General features: G+C 38.6%; 1 long non-coding RNA gene across 1 annotated transcript; it reads left to right on the top strand.

Moving 5' to 3' along the window:
• The first annotated feature begins 356 nt into the window (after positions 1 to 356).
• LOC115946618 (uncharacterized) lies at positions 357 to 6,047 on the top strand. The gene is made up of 3 exons (XR_004080670.1): positions 357 to 421; positions 3,065 to 3,316; positions 5,874 to 6,047. It is a non-coding gene; the product is annotated as an uncharacterized lncRNA (long non-coding RNA).
• The last annotated feature ends 4,495 nt before the right edge of the window (positions 6,048 to 10,542 follow it).

Here is a 10,542-nt window from a genome sequence, read left to right as displayed (position 1 = left end):
ATTTCACTTGTTTCTATGTACTAAGTAATCTCTATGTAAATGATTTTTCTTTTGCCCAGTGATTGATTGAAATATCAAGCCTGTTCAATGGTAAGTATTCTGGAGACATTCTGTACCTGCACAGCTTCCTTGAAACTAGCATTTATGACTCTGGTATGGTAAAATGTCCAATTGCCAGTGTATGCACTAGCAAATGCACACGTGTTCATACAGACATGCACACTTACAACTAAATATACTATGTGACAGAACATTACACTCATTTATTTTGATGAATGCTTATCACATTATTCTGTTCATATGTTTATGCAAATTTCAGAAAGAAAAAAGCTGGGCCTGATTTCCTTTTTTTTAAAAATTAATCTGCTAAAGAGGCTTAGAAGAACATCAAGGATGAGAGCAGAAATTAATGTTATGAAAGGTGAGCACACCGGGAGTGGGAGTTAACAGAACACAACTAAACTATTTCCAAAGTAATAGAAGTGCTGAAAAGTAAAATAATTGCTGCAGAACAAGAGCACACATCCCTATTGATATGAAAATAGCAAAGAGAGACAGTTTGTTCTTACTGGCATGCAAGCAGCAAATGGAACTTTCCAATTAAATAAAAGAGTAATTATGATAATAAAGTTTTGAATTGGTGAACCTTTTTAGGTGAGGATCCTCAGATAATTTCACACAGAAATAGGTCAGAATTATTATCATGGAAAAACAAAGAGGGACAAAACCCCCTCATTTCAAAAATATCAATTCGAAATCTGTTGACAGATACAAAAAACAAGACTAGAGGTGTAGATGTAGAGGAATTGCTATATCCTTGCTGGGGTGGTTAATTTATGGAGAGGATTTGTTGTGGGATTCACTCCTTGCTGCAGTATTGTCTCTGTTCTGAGGGTGTGTCCACACTTGTGAAGCTACTGGAATTTACTGAAATAATTATTCCAGGATAATCTGGTAAATTCCCAGAGAAGCTCCCAGCCCCAGTTTTAAAATGTTTCTGGCTTAGATGTTTGAGAAAATATGTGATTTTCTTTGTATGGTTGTATGGATATAGAGTTGACTTCCTGAGGTCACAGAGAAAGCCTGAAATAATGATGTTGAGAGATGGGATCTGCCTGGATCAGGCTTGTTTAAACTTAAAAAGGCAAGTCCACAGCATAGAAAGATGAAATGTAGGCTGGAAGATGAAGCAAAACCATTTAGCTATCAGAAAACACAGGAGCATTACTGAATGTATATATTTTGTCTTCACATTAAAAGAGTGACCTGAATTTGAAGGCTTCATGAAGTTGTAGATTTCTGGCTTTTTACACTCAGGTACTGTAAAATTTGAAGGAATTCCTGAAAAAAAGAATACTTAAATTTCTGTAGAGCCAGCAGAAACAACACAATATGAGTTGCATGTCTTGAGGCCTCAGTAGGAAGATTATTTTACTGGATAAAGCTACATATGCTTTCAAACCCGAACTGCTATAGCTCTGTATAAGAACGTTACAGCCTACACTCACATGTGGGTAACCCTTGATAATGGCAATACACTCAAACAGGGTCAGTTAGGTATGAAGAGAATCATCAGTCAATTCTACATTCCTGAGTGCCCCAGGATGTAGAATTTATATTTTATTGGCATCACAGTCTTCAGAAATATCAGTAATTTCTCTTCCGCTGCAGCGAGCTGTTTGATTTTAATGTGCACATATGGGAGAAGTTTTAAAGAAAAGCTTAGTGTATTGAGGTGGGAAATAGTGATTTACTAGTAGAATCAGTTCTGATCTGCGGGATGGGGAATCTGCACTCTCTAAGAAGAGTATCCATCTCCACTTTCTCAGACTGTGGTGTCTTTTATAAACTCATGTTGAGTTGCTTTATTTTTTTTTTAATCTTAATTTTTATGTTATAAAATATTATGTTTGATTAGATTTTTTAGTGCTGTCTCTAGATTCTTTTCTTCTTGACCTATATCTTTTTTCATGTAGATATATATAATATATATGTATATAAAATAAAATCCATCCCTCAAACACTACATGAACTATTTTTTCATCTAGGGGTATTTTTTAAATCAGTTCTAGAATCTATTTGTGTTTAATTTCTTTTATATTTTGTGCACATATTGTTCTCAAATGTGTTCAACAGTATCATGAACACATTTTTGTGGAAAGTTAAAATAAAATTAACATCAAAACATATGAACATTAAAAAGTGTTGTTTTGTTTGTTTTTTTTTTTTTTTCCCAAAGGACATTCCCTTGTACATACCTGTAGGAATGAAATTTGTTTTCCTATTGCCAACTGTCTACTTTCAAATAGCTCCTTTTGAACTCTGGGCTAATCAGTTCTTGTTGGCATGATTCATCTCATCTGACTTCAGATACCCAATGTTGGAGGCTGAATCAGCTGTACTTTCTTTGTAGCTGAGGAGACAAATAGAGGAATGAGAGATTGTGGAGAAGGCTCGAGTGTCATGATGGGATGCCATGAGCACTTTTCCTGGATAACTTTGTGTGAATGGGCTCACTGGGCCTCTGCATGTGGGTGCAGAACTAGTGATTTGAAAGCAGCATGCTGAACAAAGAAAAATTCCATGCTGAGAAATAGCATGTGAAAGACTGTCAGCAGCTTACAGGTTCTGGACACTCCTGTTCCTGGCAAATACATAAGAACAAATAAACTCAGGCTACCAAGATCCTGTGCAAGGCTATCAGTGTATGCTGGTATCTTCAAAAGCTGTACAACTCGGACAATACTGAGGAAGGCAGTCCTTTTAGCATGCAGCCTGATGTAGCATGGGACCATGAGGGACTTGCTTAGCACCCACTTGAAGCTCCCAGAGCCTCAGCACACCCCTCTGCTTCTGAGAAAACACCAGGATAGGCCTCCCAATGACTTCACCAGCCTGTCAGTGAGGGGTTATTGTAATGTATCTGAATACTTGAATGTACTACCACTATCTGCTAATAGTCATAACAGCTTGATGCTACTACTGCTAACAGTTAAATTCATAAATGGTGTCCTAATAGGTGTTGGTTGTGATGTGTGTTTCCCTGTCTTGGTCCCCTGTACAGGAAGTTTACAAGAGGATTATCATCTGAAAATGAAGGTTTTGTGGAAAAGACAATTTCCATCTTTGGATGTGTAAATAGGAGAATATAGGCTGAAAGTTTAGACTGAAATATTGACTGTGGCTCCAAATGGTTGTGGAACTCAGGGAAAAAAAGAAGTGCCAAAGTCTCATGTCTACATGTCAAAAAGGCAAGGAGCTAGGAATGACCAGAGTCCTCAAAAACTTACCTTGGGGTGAGAAAGTCAACAAACGTGTAAGTACCTATATCAAAACCAGAAACTTGCTATGAAAAGGCTTTTTGAACTCTAAAACAAACTAGGCTTTAATAACATCCAGTTGTACAAGATGAAGCAGATAAATGTAAACTACAAATAAAGCATACATTTTTAATAGAGATGTTAATTAAACTCTGGAACAGTTTATCACAGATTGTGGTAGATTTACCATCACTGGAATCATTTAAATCAAGTTCATATGTGTTTCTAGAGGTCTCCTCCAGTTGAAAGAGGAGCTAATTCAAGGCAGTCCTGTGGCCATTATTATTCAGAGAGTTAGGTTAGATGATCTCAGTAGTTTGTGGCCCAGTTAGACGTTAATCTAACAAAAAACACTTTGTCTATGTAGAATGAGAATTAGCTATAATCAGTAACAAATAATATATCACAAACTATTTCAAACAAAAGGTAACCTCAGAGAGGGAGCAGGGACTGGACAGGTGGCTGGGGATCTTGTAAGACAAATAGTTAAAGATGTAAAAGGAAATATGGATCTAAAATTGACAATGAAATAGCATGAAAATACAAAGCGGTAAAAACATTTATCTTCTGGGGGAAAATCCCAACAAACCACATCATTTTTTTACATGTTTATAAAGAGTGATTAGAGGGAAAAGGATAAATGTACATACAAGACACACTAACATAGCATGGTCAGAGATTATTCATGATATGTAGCAATGGGGAAAAAATCAGCTTATTAAATGTCAAAATCACACTGAGTAAAGTGAAAATTATTTGTACTAGTGTTGAATCAGAGTACTAAATGTACCAAACAGAGTATTAAATATTTGAGTGGTAATGATCTTTTGCTCAGCAGAAGTCACTGATGACTATAAGCTACTGCAAACTGTATTTACAAAGGAATAACACGTACAGTAACATGTTTTAAAAAGCTGATAAGATTCCTGAACACTTCCTTAGCTGATCAGGATATATAAGACATTTTAGTGCACAGGTACATAGTTAGATTGAAAGGTTATACAACCCTTGAATTTTCTGGTGTACCATTGTTTTATTTTTAATGATACATTTTCCTAGGAATATATTCCAATACATTTTCTTGCATCCATCTGTATTTATTAGGTGTAAATTGTAATATCCCTATTCTAATATGGCAGATTGCTTCCCAGTGATTGCCATTAATGTAACAGCTATCAGTCATAAGGATATACAGAGCTGGCATAGCAATAAAATAAGGCAGCCTAATCTGTAACCAAAGGGACTGCAAAAATACCCCCAAAAATACCTCAAAGTAGCACAAATAATCAAGTTTTCTATACAATGGGTTAATTGCATTGTTCTGTAAAAGAACTGCTTAGGGCTGACAGTCATGGAGAGCTGGGCACTAGCCTATCTCACTGGCACCAGGCTTGTGTGTGGGAACCGCTGTTTGTAGCATGGCTGTGGCTGTGAGTTGTCCATCTGATCCCCACTTCTGGGGATCTGAGGATTCACGTGTGGAAATAACTTTCAGCCTGTGTCCTGGGACATACCTGAGGTGTACCAAAGGATGAGGATATCCTATATTTGGAGGTTGCAAAGGGATCCAAAGGATTCAATCTGAGCTTCTGTGAAAGGAGGTCACAACAATGCAGCCATGGACCTTGGAAATTCTCTAAGATGATTGTTGGGTCTTTAATTTATAGGAAATTTTTAAATGTAGCACCACGTATCAAATCTTCAAAGATGGATTTTAATCCAGGCCCTGGATCAAAGGCAGTCCTGCTTTGCAAAGGAGAGCAAATGCCTGAATGACAGGCAGACCAGTAGGTTGCACCCTGCTGTGGCAGGAAATGTAGCCGTGGGGATGGCCAGCTTGGCTGTTAGCTGAGCATGGGTAGCTTGTTTTTTGTCATGAGACTCCTGTGCAGCGGTAGGGACTTGATCTCTGAGAGCTGTATGTGGTCCCTGCAGCTGTGTCAACTCCTGGGGAGGTGGCAGCTGGAGAGTGTTAGGGCTGGTTGTCACTGCCACTTTCCTCTTCACACCACAGCTGAGCTCTGCCTTGAGGCACATGCAGCTTCTTTGTCCAAAAAAAATCAGATGGGAGCATAATTGTTGTAAGCTCAAAACTCTATTTGAGCCTTTGCATGCTAGCATGTAGCAGCATGTGGTGCTCAAAGAGTTCCCTGGGGACCTCCATAACATAAAGTGTGTGCCCCTTGGCACAGGGTCCCAGGGACATGGGACAGCCTGAGTCCTGCCTGTCCCTATGGTTTTGCTCCACTCTGTAGAGCTGTTCACATGTGATACTGAGGGTTAATTTGGCCACCAAGAAGCCTGGGATAAAGGGAAGGGAAAAAATGGCTGATACCCATTTTCTACACCCGTGTCTCCTCTGTACCTAATGTGACCATGGTACAGCCTTGATTTATACTTAGACATGCACTTGTCATCTCAAGATTGTTCTTTAGCAAATGTTATGGACACAACCCATGAAACCCTGTTTTTTGGTTTTTTTTTTTTTTTTTTTTTTTTTATAGTGCCCGGTTGTTCCTTTATGTAATATCTCAATAATTTACTTTCTCCCAGATATTGCATTTTTGGACACAAGAGTGCCAGTAACTCAGTGGTCATAACGTCTCTCGGTTATTCTTCTGGGACAGCAGCATAACTAGCAGCAAACCATATGCGAAATGAAGGCACAGAGTTTTCACATGGTGTGCAGCTGAAGAAAGGAGAATAACCAAAAAGCATAATCTGGGAGGCAAGTAGGGTGAGTGCACAAAAGATGTTGATTCCTTTCAAAAATGTAGATCAAAGTTTACATCCAAAGGGTTAAGTATCACACAGCTGATTAACTATTGCACTATTGCAGCTGCTTGTGCAAAAGCTTGTCAAAGAAAAAAAGTAATAAACGTTAATTTGAAAACCTGTTTTCTTTATCCTTTGCCTTTGTGCTAGTTTTCAGGGCATAATGAAGAAATCCTTTAAAGTCTGAGGTTTTAAAATTAAGTAATTTTCAAAATTATAAATACAAAAGGCATTTCAAAACATGTGAAACCAGATGACAGTTTTATTTGCATCTCACCCAAATTTGATGGGTTTTCATAAGACAAGGCTGGGAAAAACACCTTTTCTGCATTCTGGCAATGAACAAGGGAAAAAAAGACTGTGTGGTAGTGGGTGCAGGGAAAAGGAGAGCTGAAAGAAAGAAAACTAAAATGCTGAAAGAAGGAAACCTCATTTCACTGTGAACTTCAATTCTGGAACTGTTGACGCTGATGCCAAGTTTCTTCTCATTGACGGCTTCAGGACTGAATCTTTTATAGATGCATTGCAAAATGATTAATGAGGATTATTTTTTCCTACCTGGACCACAGAGGTGAGGTTAGAATTCGTTATATTTTTTATTACATGATATATTTTTCTCATTATACTTCACAGATTCTCTATTAATTCTGTCTTTCCATTTGTTACAGGTGTTTACACATGGTGACAGGACTTGTATCTGCAGTAGTCCACTAAGACATGCGAAATCTACCTTCTTAAGTCACTGACACAAATCTGGTCACTGAATAGCATAATTTGGATCAGTTTCCCAAAAGAAACAGACCTTGACCTAAGAAGAGATGAATAAGTTATGTGCAAAAATATAAACAAAAATTGTGAAGGAGTCTGGGAAATACAAATTTCAAGTCTTTATCCCACTGGGTTCAGATGTGAGACTCCTTTAATGCACAGAGGAGCTAACTCAGTTGTCCATCTGGAGCTGGTTTCTTCTGCTTCCTGCAGAAAGCTCCCTGAGTACCAAGATGGAAGAGGGGAGCATGAGGAAATGTCTGCAAGGCTTGGAGAATGGACTTTGTCAAGAAGAGGTGAAAACTGAGTGCTCTATGCAACACATTCTGCTGTAGATGGCCTACTTTATGCAAAAAGGAAGTCTTGTGGGAGTTAAAAAAATCATAATAGGATTTCCCTTCAGAAACTAAGCAACACACATTCCTCAGGAGAAATCTGTGTCAAGACCCCAGTAGTTTATTCTTCCCTGGCACTGACTTTGCCATACAGTATTCTCCCTATCATTATAATAATAGCTATGAAATTATCAAGAAATTTGAGGCATATGTCTTGATGGTGTCAATTTTCAGCTTGATTTTGGTAAAAATAAAATAAATGGCATGAATTTTTTATCACCTAGAAAATGGACTTGTTTCCAGATGTCAAAGAAGGGTATTTTACCACATTATTTAACATGTCCTTAAAATGATGAAGTTATTCATCTTTATTAAAACATATAACTACCATTCTGGGAAAATATTCAGCTCCCTTTCACCACCTTGTTAACAAGTTATAAATGGATTGAGTGATAGCAGTACATGACAGGTTGGAAAGTGTCATATAACACTGAGAAATAGCCATGTATCTGGGGAGGAGATTGAATTCAGCTCTTAGGAAATTTCGCTGCGCTTTATATTCCAGTTCAAAATAGGCAAAGCACTAAAATTATTCTTCATAGTCTTCATAGTGTCTGTGTTCTGTACTGTTTGTTTTCTGGTCCTAAAGCCTGTTACACGCCTTGTAGTCTCATGTTAGAGTGGCACCTGAGTCCTCAAATGCATAAACTGCAGCTTTATTTTTGTATCATTTTATCCCATTCTTAGTGGCACCTGGTGGTGCAACCATAAGATGAGTAACATAGAAAAAAAAAATGATAAAAAACCCTAACCAAACAAACAGATGTGCCAGCATATTTTCTCGGTTTGGCTCACATTGCTTCTTATGAGGAATGCATTGTCTCCTCATTTTCAATGAGTTTCAGGCACAGTTTTAAGGTCTGCAACATAGAAATCACATGAAGATACACAAGCTACCTTTTTGTAGACATTACATTCAGTTTATAATTTATGTTTTTTTCTGCCCTAAAAGCAGAAGAGACATCCTTCACTTCACCTCTGCTGACCCATGAGATCAAAATTACACCTACTTGCGCCAGCACGGGCCAAGCAAGCCCTGAGGGGATTCACCTGAGTGCTCCTACTGCCTTCCCACCTCCCAGATTTCTGGATGAGTGGAGCAGCAGTATTTTGTGAAAGCTCCTTAACATCCCTCCACTGAAGAAAGAGCAGGGAAAGGGAAAGGGTCTTGCTTTCCAGCTTCCCCACATATGCCCTCTTCACAGCCAGCCCATTGTGGAGGATCTCAAGATATGGCTGTTCTTCAGCAAGGATGAGCCTAATTAAGCAGGCCTAATTTAGGCAGAGAATCAGAGCTGTAACTAGTTTCCCACAGTCTCCTGCTCTGCTTCACTGATGGTAAGTGAAGCAGCAAGTCTGGCTCCGTAGGCCCATTAATCCTTTTGCTCAAAAGATGGGATAATCTAATCCAACATTCACACGAAATTCAAACAACTACTTTTAAACAAAAGGACATCCATATACATTTTTGCTACTGATCATGGGAAAACCCTATTCACCAGATGCGTAGTCTGAAGGTGAGACTCTTCCTCTGAGACAAGTCAGTTCAGATGCGCTTGGACTGGCAGAGACTTGGAAGATGGGTCTCACACCTCCTATGGAGTTCATCGGTAATCTTACTACATGATACAAAAGTGTATAAAATGGACATAATAGCAGCATTTACATAAATCATAAATGCATACACACATAACAGCTTTATTTTGCAAAAGCCGTGTATCATCACCATTGATTTTTCTTGCCTAAAGCCATTACTTTCTAGGAGATCTGGGTATGCTGCACAGCAGAGGTGTAAGATTTACTCTGAAATTGTGAGGGTTAGGGTCATGGGGTGAGGGACGTACTTAAATAATACCAGACAGAAAAAAAGAATCAAAAAGCTCTTGTACTTCTGATGGTGTCCTGTTCTTGTGCAGAACGCTGCATTTGTTGGCTTTTTTGAGGTTTCACAGGGGTTTTGAGATGGAACATGAAAGAGAGGTTTTAGTCTGTGCTGCCTGGGTCTTAGTTGGAGCTGGCTGTGAGCAGATCTGTCATCAGGGTGCTGCACCCTCAGGCCTCAGCGAAGACCATAGGCCCTCCCCTGCTCTCTGCATTTCCTTCTGGTTCATGTATTTGGCTACACAGTCACTATGATGCCATGAAAAGATCCCATTTGTAGATGGCTCGTACTACACCAGGTGGTGTGGACACTTCAACGTGTAAATCTGGATTACGAATCTGATTTGTGCCCCAGCATCTAAACCTTCATGTGGCATCACTCCACAGTAGTGCTCCAAGCATTTTGCTTTTCTGTGAAGTTTCACATTGATGGGTATTAAAATGACATAGTCATGACAGAAGCACTGAAGATCCTAATAAAGTGTATTATGAGCAGTCCTGCATAGCTGAATTAGTGCCCTTACCAATACAATTTTTCTTTTAAGTCTGTTTATTAATATTGCTTCTTCTTACATTGGATAAATGTTCTTCTCACAATTGTGGGCTCCTTTAACCTCAGGCACAGGGGCTGTATATTTATCACTGTTATAAACCTAGAAACAGAAGCCCAATGCTGTCATTAGAGAGACTGTATTTGATTTTATATTTTGTTTTTCAAAGGAGCTGCATTTACAATTTCTAAAGCCTGAGGGCTGAATCACAGTATAGAGTATCTAGTTTCATATACCAGATAAGTTCTTAGAAAAGATAAAAATAATTATGCTATTGTAAAGTTTTAAAGTTCAAAAGGTTTGAGATCTGTAAAAAAATGTTTAGATATAATCTTAAGGCAAGGAATTAGGAACTTACGGCTTCATTAGGAAATGTGCTCCACAATTGCAAGTTATTTTTTTCCATCAGTCTTAGCTTGGGACCCAGTACTGTAGTGTATTAACAGAGAATCTGACAAACCTCCTTTGTGCTGAACTGAAGGAATCTCAGCTGAAGTTGCATTGTGGCAAGCACCCTTTTTATTTAGTCAGCTTATTTAATGAAAAGACAGGAATATTGTAACATAAAGAACCCTAATAATTGTTTTTTGTTTTATTTTGGGGTTTTTGTCTTGTAATCTGCTCCCGTGAGCGGTTCACTTGAAGTCCAAGGAACATCGTGTCAGGGAGCACATAGATTGCAAATATTCCCACAGCAATATTAGAGGTATAGCACAGAGAGTTCAGGAGTGAGCAGCCTGTGGCTTAGCATTTGCAGACTTATACCTTCACGTCTACTGCTTCAACCTGCCAGGCAAGCTGTGTAGCTGTGGGGAACCCTGGCTCACAGAAACATGCACCCCAAAGGTTGCT

This window comes from Melopsittacus undulatus, chromosome 2 (genome assembly GCF_012275295.1).
Source record: "Melopsittacus undulatus isolate bMelUnd1 chromosome 2, bMelUnd1.mat.Z, whole genome shotgun sequence".
NCBI classification, from domain to species: Eukaryota; Metazoa; Chordata; class Aves; order Psittaciformes; family Psittaculidae; genus Melopsittacus; species Melopsittacus undulatus.
This window is presented reverse-complemented; position numbering and strand designations above follow the sequence as displayed.